The sequence below is a fragment of the Humulus lupulus genome, chromosome 5, assembly GCF_963169125.1.
Source record: "Humulus lupulus chromosome 5, drHumLupu1.1, whole genome shotgun sequence".
In the NCBI taxonomy this organism is placed as follows: Eukaryota; Viridiplantae; Streptophyta; class Magnoliopsida; order Rosales; family Cannabaceae; genus Humulus; species Humulus lupulus.
This window is the reverse complement of record NC_084797.1, coordinates 8,931,765-8,946,973: the sequence shown is the minus strand read 5'-3', so window position 1 is coordinate 8,946,973 and position 15,209 is coordinate 8,931,765. Positions and strand designations below refer to the sequence as shown.

Sequence of the window (15,209 nt, the reverse complement as noted above, 5' to 3'; positions counted from 1 at the left end):
TGCATTTCAGTAAGACACAGAAAGAAACAAAATGACAATAGGGTTAGGTTACTATTAGTTACTTTTATTTATGCATTTTTTTTAAATGTTTTCCTTTAATTCTTGTGGTTAAGTCTTGAACCGTACGTCCTCCTTTAATTATGAAGAAATATTTTATTTTTAAATTCCATTTAATAATTTATTATTTCTAGATATAATATAACACAGATAATTTATTTACTTGAATACTTTTATAAATTTATTAAGTGAAAGTAGTTCGCATTAATTAACACTATTAGACTAATTTATAAAAATTATTAAACACTTTGAGATAACACAACAAAAATTCGCATTGGTGGAGTGAAATAACTAGTCATTTTCTTTAAGAGAATTAAGGAAAACCAGATATGAATCGGACAACTTTCAGAAATTACTATAGGAATATTATCAATATATATATATATTTACAAAAACAAAGTATGAAAGAAAGAACGTCCCAAAATCCAAGCTCCGAGCTCAAGATTCAAACAAAAAAAAAAAAAAAAAGAAAGAAAGAATTGAAGCTCCAAGATTCAACAAACCAAGAAAACGACATAATTAGCAGAATGATGATTCATGACCATGAAATTTACATAATAATAGAACTTTATTAAATATCAAAATATTGTATCAAATACATATTAAGAGAAAATATGGCATGGGTACCCATTGTTTAAAACATAAAACATAATTTTAAACTAAGGAAAATCGTTTACAAAACTAAATGCGGAAAAACATGATTTAAAATAAATAACTTCATCGACACTGTAACGCCCTGGTTACCCAGGACAGTTACTGTGAATGTTGAACCGTGAATTTAACTCGATGCCCGAGTTCTTTGGTTAAAAACGTGCTTCTAGGTGTTATTAACAGGTTAAGGTGTAAAACCAATTAAAAGGGAATGATATATTTTATTTAAAACTTAAAATTTGTTCATGGGCCCATAAAAGCGTCTACAAGTTATTTACAATCCAAAATGTTCATTACAGTTTGAAATTTACAACCCGCCAACCTAAGCGGCAAAAATAGGGTAACCCCCTAGTTCCTCAGAGAACTCCTTGGCCGTGGCAGTCAAGCGGCCGCATATGTACACATCGCCACCTAAACTCTCCACTCAAAGTTGGGTGAGCTTTTCTTTCCCTTTACCTGCACCATATAGCACTCATGAGCCAAAGCCCAGCAAGAAAACACAATACAACTTGTATAAAATATTAAACAATGATCATAATAATCATCCATGACTTATAGTCCTAATCTGATAAGTGACAGATGTAAAAGTCACTAACTTGGGATCCGCACCGTATCAAATGAGTGATCGAGTCACTAGGTTTAACAAGATATGTGATTGATGAGCGAGTCTCCAATGTAAACCAAGGGATGACCATAGAGTCACAACTGTGGGTTCTGTTCCCTCTAGCTATGTGACGATAGGGTCACCTGGTCCTTCTGGCCCTAGCTCTAAATAACTAGTCATAGAACTAGGCAAGCGCTTTTAGTATTTCATCGAACTTAGGGTTGGTCCGGCATTAATGTTCATGATGAGTCATTCAATGCAGATATCGATTAGATCCAATCTTTCATCGGCATTGCGTTCATGACGCTTATGCCACTCTTGACTCTTAGGTCAGTAATACACAACCAGTGCTCAGTACTGTTCATAAACTTGACTAATAAGTCACAGCTTCACAAACGGATCTGGCACCATTGCCGATTCTGACTAGTAAGTCAATGCCATTCATAAGTAAGCAAGACCTGCTAAGCATTTGGTATGCAATCCATGTCCACATTTAAACACTCAACATGCCTCAATAATAATCACGCGTGTCATATATGGGGTGCAGTTTTCTTACCTCTGGTTCAAGCGAGAAATAGTAAAAGAACGACCCTTGAGAGCGATCGACCTTTGATTCCTTATCGATTACCTAGCCATAACCAATTACAACCCCCATTAATGAAAATCAACAATGAAAGGATCTTGACCTAAACCTCACTCTTGGGACCTTGAATGGTACTCAAACGGTGAGTAGATTCGATCCCGGGTCTTAAGGATTGAAACCCCGAGCCAAAAACCCTTAAAAACACTCAAAACAGGATTTTGAAGGAACAGAGTAGCACCCCAGCGCTACTCACTAGCGCCCCAACGCTCATCTCAGAACCGAAATGCCCTAACACCAACCATGGGTAGCGCTGTAGCGCCCCCTTGTGGGCGCTACAGCGCTACTCCCAGTCAGCTTTGCCTCTGAACTTCTTCCCTTCGACTCCTCCTTTACCAACTTAATTACAAAGCTTCCAAACATAAAATTAAGTGCCAAATGAACCCAAAAACCATCCTCACATGTCATAGGCATCACAACCACAAGAACCCTAGCCAAAAACTCCCAACAAAACCAATCAACCAACCTAGAAATCTCAACTGAAATCTATAACAAAAACATAGCAAACCAGGAATTAAATGGCTAGAAACTTACCTCAAGTTCAGTTTATGATGCTCTTCAATGGTGGAACATACTCCCAAGCTCTCAAGACTTATTTCCCAAGCTTAATTCCTTAAATTAAGCTAAAAATCCAATAAGAAAATGAGAGAAAATAGGTACGGGAGAAGGTGTAATTGATGCTCTGTTTTCCCCTTCTTTCTACAGCCTTTAATGGCTTAAATCTATCCTAGGGGTGAAAAGACCAAAATACCCCTAGGTCAAATATAGTTTCCTAAAGGCTCCCAAGGGCAAAATTGACATTTTCCACCTATCTCGTTAATCATAATTAACACTCTCCAATTCTCGTTATTCTCAAAATTCTCAAACACCAATAATTCATATCCCGCTACCCTTTAATTCCCGGCAATGCTCTATTCATAAAAAAATCACCCTAAGACTCACCCCGAGCCCCGAACTTAATCCCGTTATGGCTAAACCGCTAATATGTACTCAAGATCGTCTCATGATGAATGACTCGAACAAATCCACATTATAATGTGGCCTTATCAATTCATCACAAACATGCTCCCAAAATACACAATTACGCCCTCAACGAGCCAAATTACCAAAATGCCCCTATAATGAAATGTGGACCCACATGCATGCATTTAACATCATATTATAATATAATTCACATAAACATGCATATAATAATTTAATGGCATAATTAAACAATTATGGCCCTCCCAGCCTACTAATCCATTCATTAAACTTCATTAGGGATTCTGGGCATTACAGACACACAGTCCACACATTCCATCCATCCTTTGTTTTGGAGAAGAAGGTATATATATCGTGATAATCCATCAACTCTACTCACCAGCTACATATATATATATATTTATAAATGCATTGTATATTTGTAAGGACAATATTTAAGCACTATACGATGCCCAGAAGGAACCATATATATTTACAGAGATCTCAAAATAAAAAATATATACCCAAATATCATATTACATATCTCCATTTTGAACCCAGAAATTTATAAAAAAAAGTTGAGGAAAAAACTTACCTGTTCGACCTCTTCAATAAAGATACATTCGACCCTCGCCTGTGCCGTTCAATCCCTCGCCATTAGAGCTCTGTCGGTATCCCTTCATTGTCAACCTTAGCCCCTGCTTGTCCCTTTTTCATCGAGCCTTAGTCCATAGCTGAGAGAGGATGAGAGATTGAGGGCCACTGGCGGTGCCAAACCAGAAAGGGAGAGAGAGAGTGATGGCAATGGGAACGGCCAAACCAGAAAGGAAGAGAGAGAGTGATGGCAAAGGGAGAGAGAGACTGAGATTGAGTCATGAGAGAGGAGGACTTAATTTCGTTTGTTCAGATAAGTGAATAAAAAAATGACGGGTAGACCAAAATTTTACCCAAACCTAATTAAATCCCCAATTTTCGAAGAAATGAAGTTTTATGTGTCCCTTTTACTAACAATTTTAAGAACTTGCTTTGGGAGTCCTTAATACTCTTTTAAGACTCCCAAAGCAAGTCCTTAAAATTGTTAAGTAAATGAGCATATAATAAACACTTATTTTCTAGTCTAGATTTTTTTAGGACTCGCTAAAGAGTATTAAGGACTCTCAAAGCAAGTTCTTAAAATTGTTAAGTAAAAGAGCATATTTTTAGGCCAGATTTTTTTAGGACTCGCAAATTTTTTTAGGACACTCATTGTGAGTCCTAAATTGTATTTTTTTAGGACTCTCAATGAGTGTCCTAAAAACTCCATAAACATTTTTAAGGACTTGCATTTAGGTGCGTGTCCTAAAAAAGTGTCCCGTAAATGGTATTTTGCAATAGTGATTAAAACTACTAGACATAGCCACTATCTTTGAGAAAAACATACATAAGGAATATTCATAACTTTATTACAAACTCCGAAGTAAATATTGAAATACATAATGAGCGATATGGGATCCCATTGTTTTAAAATAAAACATAACTTTAAATTAAATGAAGTTATTTACAAAGCTAAATGCGGAAAATACGTAAAAACATAATTTAAAGAGATTAAAAAAAATAACGTCGTCCTCGAATCGTCACGCAGTCCATTGAATCCCTTCATCCTTAATACACAAGCCAAGCTGCCATAAATCCTTCCGCCTTCCATAATTATTTTCCTGTATCATGCTAAAAATAAAGGAGTGAGCCTAATGCCCAGCAAGGAAAATCTACTAATCAATCATATAACATAAACATAAGACTATAATAAAAATGTATACTATAAAACATAAATCATATAAAACTACAATGGCCATCATACTTCTTGGGGCTTGTTAACTAAGAAAGTCATATGCCCATAGATTTGTGGGGCTTGCTAGCCAAGCAAGTCATATGCCCATAAATTTTTAGAGCTTGCTAGCTAGACAAGTCATGTGCCCAAGGACTGTAAACATACTATACATAACATAAATGTAACTTAACATAGCATAAGATAACATAACATAAGCATAACATATTATATATGTTGGATTAGCTTATACATGATCTTTATTTATTTTCATGTATATCTTATATTAAAATAATTAATACGAGATAGCCTAAAACATGTTTCTAAAATTGAATTCAAAGAGAAACAAAGAATAGAATACTTACAGTATACGCAGCAGAATTAAAGAGTCCTTCCTTCAGTTTCTTGTATCCTCTCTGTCGCAGAGTATTACCAAGAAACTGAACTGATCTTCTATTTTCTTCACAATCTTCCAATGTATCCTTAGAACCACCTAGACTAGTGTGGGCAATTCTCAACATATGAGATAGATATAGAGAGAAGAAGAGAAAATAACAAAGAGGCTTAGAAAATGACTTGTGTTTAGAGAGAATCTAAAACTATCAGAAAATCTGACTTGTGACTTATGTTTTGACTTCTCTCTAAACACTCCTTTTATAGACTCAATTAGGCCATTTAATTTAATTAAAAAATCAATAAAATAATAGCCATTTTAAAGCCCTAGGTCGAAATTATCATGAGCTATAGGCCTGTGAAATTTCTCATTTGATTATAAGCCCATTGAACTTAAAATCAAGGCCTGTATTATTTTCTATTGATTATAAGCCCATCGTCTGCACCGATGACACACTGGAAAGCTCCTCTAGTTGTCACCACCGCTCTGGCGGCCACTAAAAGCACCTCGCGCCCTCATATCAACACTAGGAGGAACGAAGGAGTCTGGGGCCTTCCTCTTCTGCTCGCTGGGGCCACTACCCCGGCTGAATCCAACAAAAGGAGGCACTGCCCTCCTGACATCGCGCCTAACATCGCTTTCCTTCTAGATCTGATCCTCGACCCTCTCAACTGTAAGGACCCTGTCCACTACCTGGGCATAAGTAGTAGTCTCTGGATCCAAAGTAATATTCGAATCGCGGGCGATCATAACGTTCAACCCCCGCACAAACCTCTCTCTCCTTGCCGCATCAGTCGGCACTAAATCTGACGCAAACTTCGCCAATCGATCAAATTTTAGAGCATATTCTGTCACGGTCAACCGGTTTTGAGTCAGGTTGATAAACTCGTCAACCTTTGCAGCTCGGACTGCCACACTATAATACTTTTCATTTAATAAATTTTTGAACTCCTCCCAAGTCATAACTGTTACATTCTTTCTCTGAACCACAACATCCCACCATATGCGGGCATCCTCTCTGAACATATAACTGGCACAGGCAGCCCTCTCATTTCCCTCAACCCTCATGAAATCCAGGATAGAGGAAACCATATTCATCCACTGCTCTGCCCGCAGTGGGTCTGGCCCACCCTCAAAGGTGGGAGAATGCTGCTTCCTGAATCTTTCATACAGAGGTTCCCACCTGTTCTCAACCACAGGTTGAACTGGCACTGGCGCTACACTCTGCTAAATTGGCAACCCAGTGACCTGTGAAGGGGCCTGCTGCCTCAACTGACGAAGTTCTTCTTCTGTTATCTACAACCTTGCTTCCATTTCAGCAAACATTTCTTGCCAATTCTGTGGGGCAGGTGGAGGGTCCTGACCCTGATTGTCATCCTCGGCCCGATTGCCGCAGAGTCTAGATGATTGCCGAGGCATCACAACTATATGCCTGCAATCAATAACACCGCTCATCAGGCATGATAACAAAATCCATTTCCACCTCCCATTCACAACAGCCAACCATAATCAAAAATCCAGATAACATACAGATAGCATATAACACACAACGAGCCATGCCCTGACATCATGCATATGTTAACTCATTCATCATGCTCTATATGAAACAGGCAAGCAAACAGGGCAATCAAGTACATATTCAAGCATATTAATCAATCATACCAACCAACCCTGAGTCGAGCTTGTCACTGACAGCGAGCGTACATGTTTGGTCAATCTCCATAACCAATAAACCTTGGCTCGCTCTGATACCAAGTTGTAACGCCCTACTACCTTAGAGCCGTTACTAAGTGAGTTTAAAACGTGCGTTTAACTCGCTAATCGAGGTTTAAAGATAAATGTGTGTCCAAAACATAAACAGATACATAAACTTTGAAAATAATTCCATTTATTGAAAATCGTAAATGTTTAACATTTGGGATCCCAGAGTACAATTTAGAAATATTTACAACTCAAAACGTAATCACAGTCGACTAAACGACAAAATCTAGTTTATACATTCATCTCCCAAAAATTCCCCTGACTGTGGCAGTCAGGCTGACCAAACATGTACACGTCGTGTCACGCTCACTACACTCATGATTGGTTGACTTTCTCCTTGCCCTTACCTGCACCACAGAGCACCCGTGAGCCGAGCCCAGCAAGAAAACTCACAAACAGACAGCATATGCATATCAAACACTTATCAGTTAAACGGGCCATCAACTGGCTAACACATACGGCCATGCCATCCTAGGCGCTCTACCAAGCCCTAGATTCGCGGTCCATACACTACTACAAAATACCCTTTACGGGACACTTTTTTAGGACACGCACCTAAATGCAAGTCCTTAAAAATATTTATAGAGTTTTTAGGACACTCATTGAGAGTCCTGAAAAAACACAATTTAGGACTCGCAATGAGTGTCCTAAAAGAATATGCGAGTCCTAAAAAAGTCTGGGCTAAAAAAATAAGTGTTTTATTTAATAATTTTGAGGACTTGCTTTGGGAGTTCTTAATACTCTTTTAGGACTCGCAATGAGTGTCCTAAAAGAATATGCGAGTCCTAAAAACATATGAGCTAAAAAATAAGTGTGCTACTTAATAATTTTAAGGACTTGCTTTGGGAGTCCTTAATACTCTTTTATGACTTGCAGCGAGTCCTAAAAGAGTATTAAGGACTCCCAAAACAAGTCCTTAAATTATTATGTAAAACACTTAAAAAAAACTATCATAATTTTTGAAATTATCGGGTTAAAGAACTCATCAGCACAACATTTGGGGAGATTTATTCAAAATCACAACATTTAGGGCTGGCAGAGAGGTGAACGGCGGCTGTAGGTGAACGACAGTGACGGTGGTGAACGGCGTCGACGGCAGCTGGGTTTTCGGCTCCAGCAGTCTCGCCGGCGGCGTGCTTCTTGGCGTGGGGTGCTGGTTGCTCATGGTTCCAGCAGCAGCTGGTTCCGTCTCTGGCTTGCTTCAGTTTCCAGGTATTGTTTCTTTGTTTATATATATGTATATATATAGACCACACATCACAAATAAAATGTTGTATGTGGTGCCTGTACATAAACATCAACATACGTTAATTAGGAATGATAAGTAGATTGATTACTGATTTCTTCTACATTTCTAAGCTTACATTGTTCATCCTCCATGATGGAAATGTATATGAAGCCCCTAATACTGTGAAGAAATAGTGTGTCCAAAAGTAGTTACCAACATAGCTAAAGATGAATATCCAAAGAGTAGCCTGCCAGAACAAGTTCAGACAGAGTATCATAACACTGTAAAAAATTAACAGAAATTTTGCTCTAGCAAGTTTACAAAATTTATGAAGAGTCTTTCTCAAATTCCTGTATCACTACAATTTAAAAGATAATACATTTCTACACAAAATTCCAAAAGGGTCTTTGCTTGATAAGAGCCTTCAACGAAGGGCTGAAGCTTTTCTCCTCTGACCCAACTACACTAAATAATACCTAAAGAGTACTATTGTTTTTCTTAGATAAAATTCCCACTCTGTTTTGTTTTATTTTAGATGATATAGGTTTCAATGTAGCAGCTGAAAAACTTTGATAATTTAGTGAACAGTCAATGCTTCAATTTTCTCCTTGAAGATTTTGGTAAGCCTCACTTATAGAATATGTGCTACAAATATGATAAAAGATTTGAAAGATTACAAAATATAAAAACAAACGATTATTAACAGAAGTGTGAAAAATTGATATGATATTTTGGTGGTGCAGGGTGCAGCGTCAGTGAGATTTCAGATACACGAAATGAGATTATGCATTGTGTGTAGTCATTTGGCTTCTGGGGGCAGACAAGGAGATGAGAAATATAGAAACTCTAACGTGACAGAATCAAGAACAACTTTTCCCAGAGGTGCTTTGCTTGATTTGCCTCAGAAGATTCTGGACCACGAGTACGTATACTTAAACCAGTCCAAACATATAATTAATTAAATACACAATTTAATATTCCCTTTCTTGTCAATCTTACTCTCGTCAATGTTTCTTTCACTAGAGATCGAGAAAATAAAGACAGCAAAAATTAATTTATTGAAAGCTTTAAAGTAAAGTAATATTATTATTATTATTATTATTATTGTTGTTGTTGTTGTTGTTGTTGGGTCTGCTTAATTCCATATCTGAATTTGTCGTAAGTACAGCTATAGTAGAGGCTTGAATGCCACCATAAAAATAAAATTGTTTTTTTTAGTGTATTTTTATGATCAATTGGGGAGTTTAAAATTCAAAAGGGGCAATGAGTATATAAAGTCCAATGGATTGTTGATTAAGAGCCTGAAAAGATCGATTGCATTTACTGGTAGCTAGACAGTCTCTATATATATGTTTTTTGATAAATTAAAATATTGGCAAGTAGTTGATATCCTCATAAATATCATAATGATAATAATAATAATAATAATAATAATAATAATAATAATTAAATAGTATTATGTGTCACTTAAAATTTTTTGTTTTCTTACTATAAACATACATAAAGATGGAGAGATTTAGTTATCTTGTGTTGGATTGATATATTCAATATCATCACATGACAAAATTTATCCAATCATATCAAATCTAATCCAAGTTTCCAAACATGATCTAAAGTAATGAGGGAGATCCTAAATAAGATGTATCAGTAAAAACTTGGTAATGATCAGTAAAGAAAAAGTACCATTTATCAAGTTCAAAATTGCAGCAGCACTTGTGTTTAGTGTTGGCTGTAACAGAGGACCAATCACCATAGCTGGGTTAATTGTAACCATGTCAATCCTCTTCTCATTAACAAACTTCCATGCAGCATCCTCAGCCAAAGTCTTCGAAAGCACATACCATAACTAGAACCAAAAGAGAGGAAAGTGATCAAAATCGATAAAGCATACATACCAGAAGATAGAATTCATACTCTTTCAAAAGCCTTTCAGCAGTCTAAACAAGAAGACAGCAAGGCCCGTTTGGTTAGGGAGAAATGCATAAAATGGAAAAGAATCTACTTTTATTATTTTTCTTCATTTGGTTAGAAACTAATGGATTGGAATAGCATTCTCATGAAATGGTTCTTTACACCATTTTGGTGAAAGGTCACTCCAAAGCATAATTAGAATCTTTTACTCGTGTCTAAATAAAAAAAGCTCTTAAAGTGTTTATTAGACAAATAATAGCTGTTGATGCAAGTGTGACTTGTAAAAGAATATACAAGTATGTATGCATATATTTGTTGTGTTGATTTTAACCTTTTTAAAAGAGCATGTCAACATCTGACATTTTTCTTGTTTTATAATGTTGATTAAAATGAATAGGTTAATATTTTGATTGGTCTTAAAGCATTGAATTGGTAGCTAATTGCAAGAGGTATGTTGCATTTGATTTAGTTTTAAAAAAATTCAATATTTTACAATTTTGAATGATAACTGTACTACTTTAGTGGAGTTTGAATATCTTAGATATTCATCCGTAGTGAAGTAGGTTATGGGAATTGTGTGTGCTGCGGTGATAACGGAAGATTGAGAACTTGCATGTCTTAGTAAAGTAGGTTATGAGAATTTTGTGTGCTGCGGTGATATATGGATGAAAACCTGCGTGCTGTTTGATTTGTTTGACATATTGGTGCTCATTGTGACAGATGGCTAGGCTAGTAAATTAGGGGATATGCTGCCCGATTTTCTATAGATTTTTTTGTACTTAGTTTTATGTGGAAATATAAAAAAGATGACTGCCACAATGATAAATATGTGATCTGGATATTTAACATTTGAACCCTCATATGAACTTGGTTATCAAAATAATTTTTGATCCCCTCTTATGAATGCTCAGCGTGCCCTCTTTAATCATAGAAATGAATAAAGTATATGTTGCACTTGTTTAGTTTCACAACGGGTACAGATCTAAAAGCTCACTATGTTCTTAAAAAGACAAAGATAAGCAAATAAGTTGTCCCATAAAAAATTAAAATCACACAATTGCATTAGGCTAACATAAGTGACATTTTGTGTTTACTTTATTTATTAAGTTGGATTTGTGTAATTAATACAATATTCAACCATGTCAATAAATAATTTGGTTAAAACATTTTTATGACTATTTTATACAATAAAATAAATTAGTTGCTTCAGACAATTAAAGGATCCTCTCCTATAGAATTAGAACAACGTTAATCAAAGATTAGATTTAATAATTGGTTAACTTTTGTGAGTCACTATTGAGTAATTGATTATATACTAATCCCTATAATATACTAATACAACATATTGAATAAAATGATGATAATTTCTATGTCTTGTTGTTTCATGAGAAATGAGAATCCAAACTTTTTAGATAACGTGACAAATTGTGTGATGTTCAACCAAATATTAATATATCATATAAAGTTTAGTACTCATCTTGTCCGTGAGCTTTGCTATTTTAATTGTCACATCAGTTTTGGTATCAATATATATATATTAATCAAACTTCCTCAAATATGTCTCAAGACATTTTTTATGCTTAGATCGATAAATATCTTTATTTTGGCTCACTTGTTAATATGAATATATATATATATATAAATTTTCATGTTATAACAAATATTACAGGAATGATTTGTGTGTGGTTTAGACATTTTGTGAGGTATTTTGATTGATCATGAGCAAATATTAGTGAGCAGAATAAGTTGATTGAACACATGACTTGGTTTTTGGTGTCGTGGTGCACCTTTGCTTGTGAGATTTGGAATGATAGGAATCAAATAGAGCATAATTGTAGTTTACTTGGATATGATCAAGTCTACTTTTTATGTCCTAATTTAATATAAATGTGTAGTTTAATATATTGTTAGGATGCACATTGCCCGACATAATTGTTTACCTTCTTAGCATGTGAAACCACCATGGACATAACACTAATTTCATGCTCTATTAGACTTTGTGTTGATAGACTTTATGTTGATTATTGTATACCTGTATTCATTTAGTGCTCTGTTAGACTCCAAGCAAAAAGGAAATTAATATATAATTAAGCATATTATATCTTGTAATACATTATATAAAATTTTGCGCAAATAACTTTGAATTGTGATTTTCTATTTTGCGTAGACTTTCAAATGTGAATTAGATTTATAAATTTGGATTAGGCTTATTCAAAACTTGTTGTGTTACTTTAACAACTTTGTAATTAGATCTTCTAAAACAGTTGTGTTTTTTCTTTGTAGAAAAGTTGTAAATTTAATTGAAAATTTCAGTTTAGGTTTGGTCCTTCTATTTCTCTCACATTCTCAATGCGGTATGCTTGTGTTACATATTAATGATCTATTATATTTATGTTCTCGGTGCTCTTATTTATAACTATATTATCTTTTCTTTTCTTGCTAAGTACTATGGACTTAGAATCTGATGCATAGTACCTACACAGTGCATGTCTTTATATGTGTGTATATATGTATATTAATTTCTCGTTGTTTATTGTATATTTGCTAATGTGCTATGAATGATTAGTAATTTGGTTTATTAATGTCTATGTGATTTGATAAACTAACTAGCTTGAGCACTTTTAAATTGAGACTGACAGATATGTATTCCTTAGTTTAAAGAACTAAGACTAACTACTTAAGCCATGAGAAAGTGTCGATATTCTTAGCTGTACAAGGGTTGTACAAGGGTCTTGTTTTTAGAACTTGAGAATTTCTTATTTTGATGTTCTTTACATTTTAGTCAAATTTGCTTTACTTGATAAGAAACATTGAGGGGAACTATGGTATATGAGTGGTTGAAATGACCATGGCTATATATGCTTTGAATTTATTACCACTAATATAATTATAATTAAATTTTTGTTTTTTTATCAGTTCACCTCCGACAAGCCATATACTACTCAAGAAATTGACGAAGTTAGAGAAGAATGGGAAATGTTATTTTTACAATTGGTTAGAGCAAAATGAATGATGTTATAGCTAGCTAATTACAATACATGTTTAGAAATTTTAAATTTATTTCGTAAAAATTTTTTGCCATTTTTTTAGAATTTTCTTTTCAAATTTCTTTTGATACATATTCGACACTCAAATGGATATATATTTTTAAATCAAAATTAAAATTGTAGCTGTATTTTTTTTTTAAAAAAATTACTTTTAAGGTCATGCAAAGCGAGTCCTAAAAAATTACCCGCGAGTCCTAAAAAATTACTTAAATACACTCAACTCGATTTTTTAGGACTAGTGTTGCGAGTCCTAAAAACATTTTTTTTAGGACTCGCAAAGTTACTTAAAGGCACTCAACTAGATTTTTTAGGACTCGCAAAAGTTACTTAAAGACATTCAACCAGATTTTTTAGGACTCGCATCGCGAGTCCTAAAAACATTCTTTTAGGACTCGCAATGCTAGTCCTAAAAAACCCTTTTTGTAGTAGTGATACCGTGAGGATATTCCAGGTATCCTTTAGGATCTGTCCTAGCAACTCACACTCCGTGTGCTAAACGCTGCTTCCGGCCCTGATCTCTTGCCGCACTCAGCCTTACACTCCACGTGCCGATCGTCGTTCCCGGCCCGTTGCCGTTCTCGGCCTTCGCCGTTATCGTTCTTCACCGTTCATGGCTCATGCCGCTCAATCAACACATTCACAAATGACAAAGCTAACCAACAAGCTAAGCATACATAAACTCAATCAAAGGGTCAAACCCCACAACACAGACATATAGGGCCGAGCCCCACAACTCATGCTCTTCGGAAAACAGTGGTTTTCTTACCTGTGTCCCGAGCTTCTTATGCACCAAAGTCACGAGCACGGTCCTCTAACCCGAGCCTCTCCGAAAACCTAGTCACAACACATTTAAAACATTCTTTAATACTAACCAATCCAAAACCATTTCCCTTGACCAATCCCGTACTCTCGGGACCTCCAATTTCCAAAAAAAAAATAGCAGAAACATCCCTCAAGCCCCCTGGGCAAAAGCCCTAAAATGGAAAATTTCCCCTGCCCAAAATTGGCCTAGCACCACGACCCCCACCAATGAGGGCTGCGGCACCCAGAATGGTCCTCGCCCCCTGCTGCATCCTAGCGCCGCGGCGCAGAAGAACAGGGCCGCAGTGCTCCTTCGCGAACCCAGAATTATGGGTTTCTCCAAGTGTTTTCCCCGAGCCAAAAGACTCCCAAACCAACCCAAATGCTTACCTAAGCCTCAAATTCAATTTAAAACCCCAAATAAACCACCTAACAACTTATAAACACCAACAACAAGCCTAAACACATAATCAAACCCATGATTCACACTTTGGTTCCAAATTTTAGAAGTTTAAACCAGTAAACCAGAAACTTAAACCAAAGCTTATAAAACTTAAACCATGCTTCAAAATTCTTAAACCACACCAGAAACAAACCTCAAAATTGCATAGAATTCTTACCTCAAAAGAAGAATTCGACCTTAAGCTTCCTTTGATTCCAGCTTCAAGCTAAATCCTTTGGTTTCTCAAACTGAATTCTCATACAAACCAGCCACAAACCATCTTTCAATTTTCAACCTAAACTCTACAAGAACTTGCAAAAACACAGAAATTTCACAGATGAAACTTACCTCTGAATAATCTTGATTTTTGTTTAGCTTCAATTGCCTCAAATCACCTTGATTCTTCTCCTAAGTCTCAAAATTCCAGCTCCCTTCCTTTCTTCTTTCTTGCTTTTTAGTTTTCCCTTCTCTTTCAGCCAAAACTTAACTTGCCTAAGTATAGAACGTGAATGATTTTTCCCTCAGCCAAACTTATCTAAATCCCAACCAAATGACCCTTTTTCCCTTCCTTCTAATTCTCCTTCTATCTAAACCTCTAGGGTAACTTAGACATTTCCATTCCTTGCAATTATACCATTTTCTCACCTAAAATAACTATCCTTAATGGTTACCAATGGTCACTCAAGCTACTAAAATACCATTAACCATCAACCAAAGATTCCCAAACTCAATTTATAAACTTCCCAAAATACCCCTAGGCTCCTCCCAAGCCGGGTATTTAATCCCGTTGTGACTTTTAAACTAATTAGCTCCCTAGGACCATCTCGGCACGTGCATCACAATTATACCACCACTCACACGTGGTATTAGTCATATTACACAATTATTACTGTTATCCCCATTTCCTAC

General features: G+C 35.7%; 1 long non-coding RNA gene across 1 annotated transcript; it reads left to right on the top strand.

Annotated features, from left to right (window-relative positions):
* Nucleotides 1-10,008: 10,008 nt before the first annotated feature.
* Nucleotides 10,009-13,181, top strand: LOC133834344 (uncharacterized). Its single transcript, XR_009893342.1, has 2 exons — nucleotides 10,009-10,459; nucleotides 12,927-13,181. It is a non-coding gene; the product is annotated as an uncharacterized LOC133834344 (long non-coding RNA).
* The last annotated feature ends 2,028 nt before the right edge of the window (nucleotides 13,182-15,209 follow it).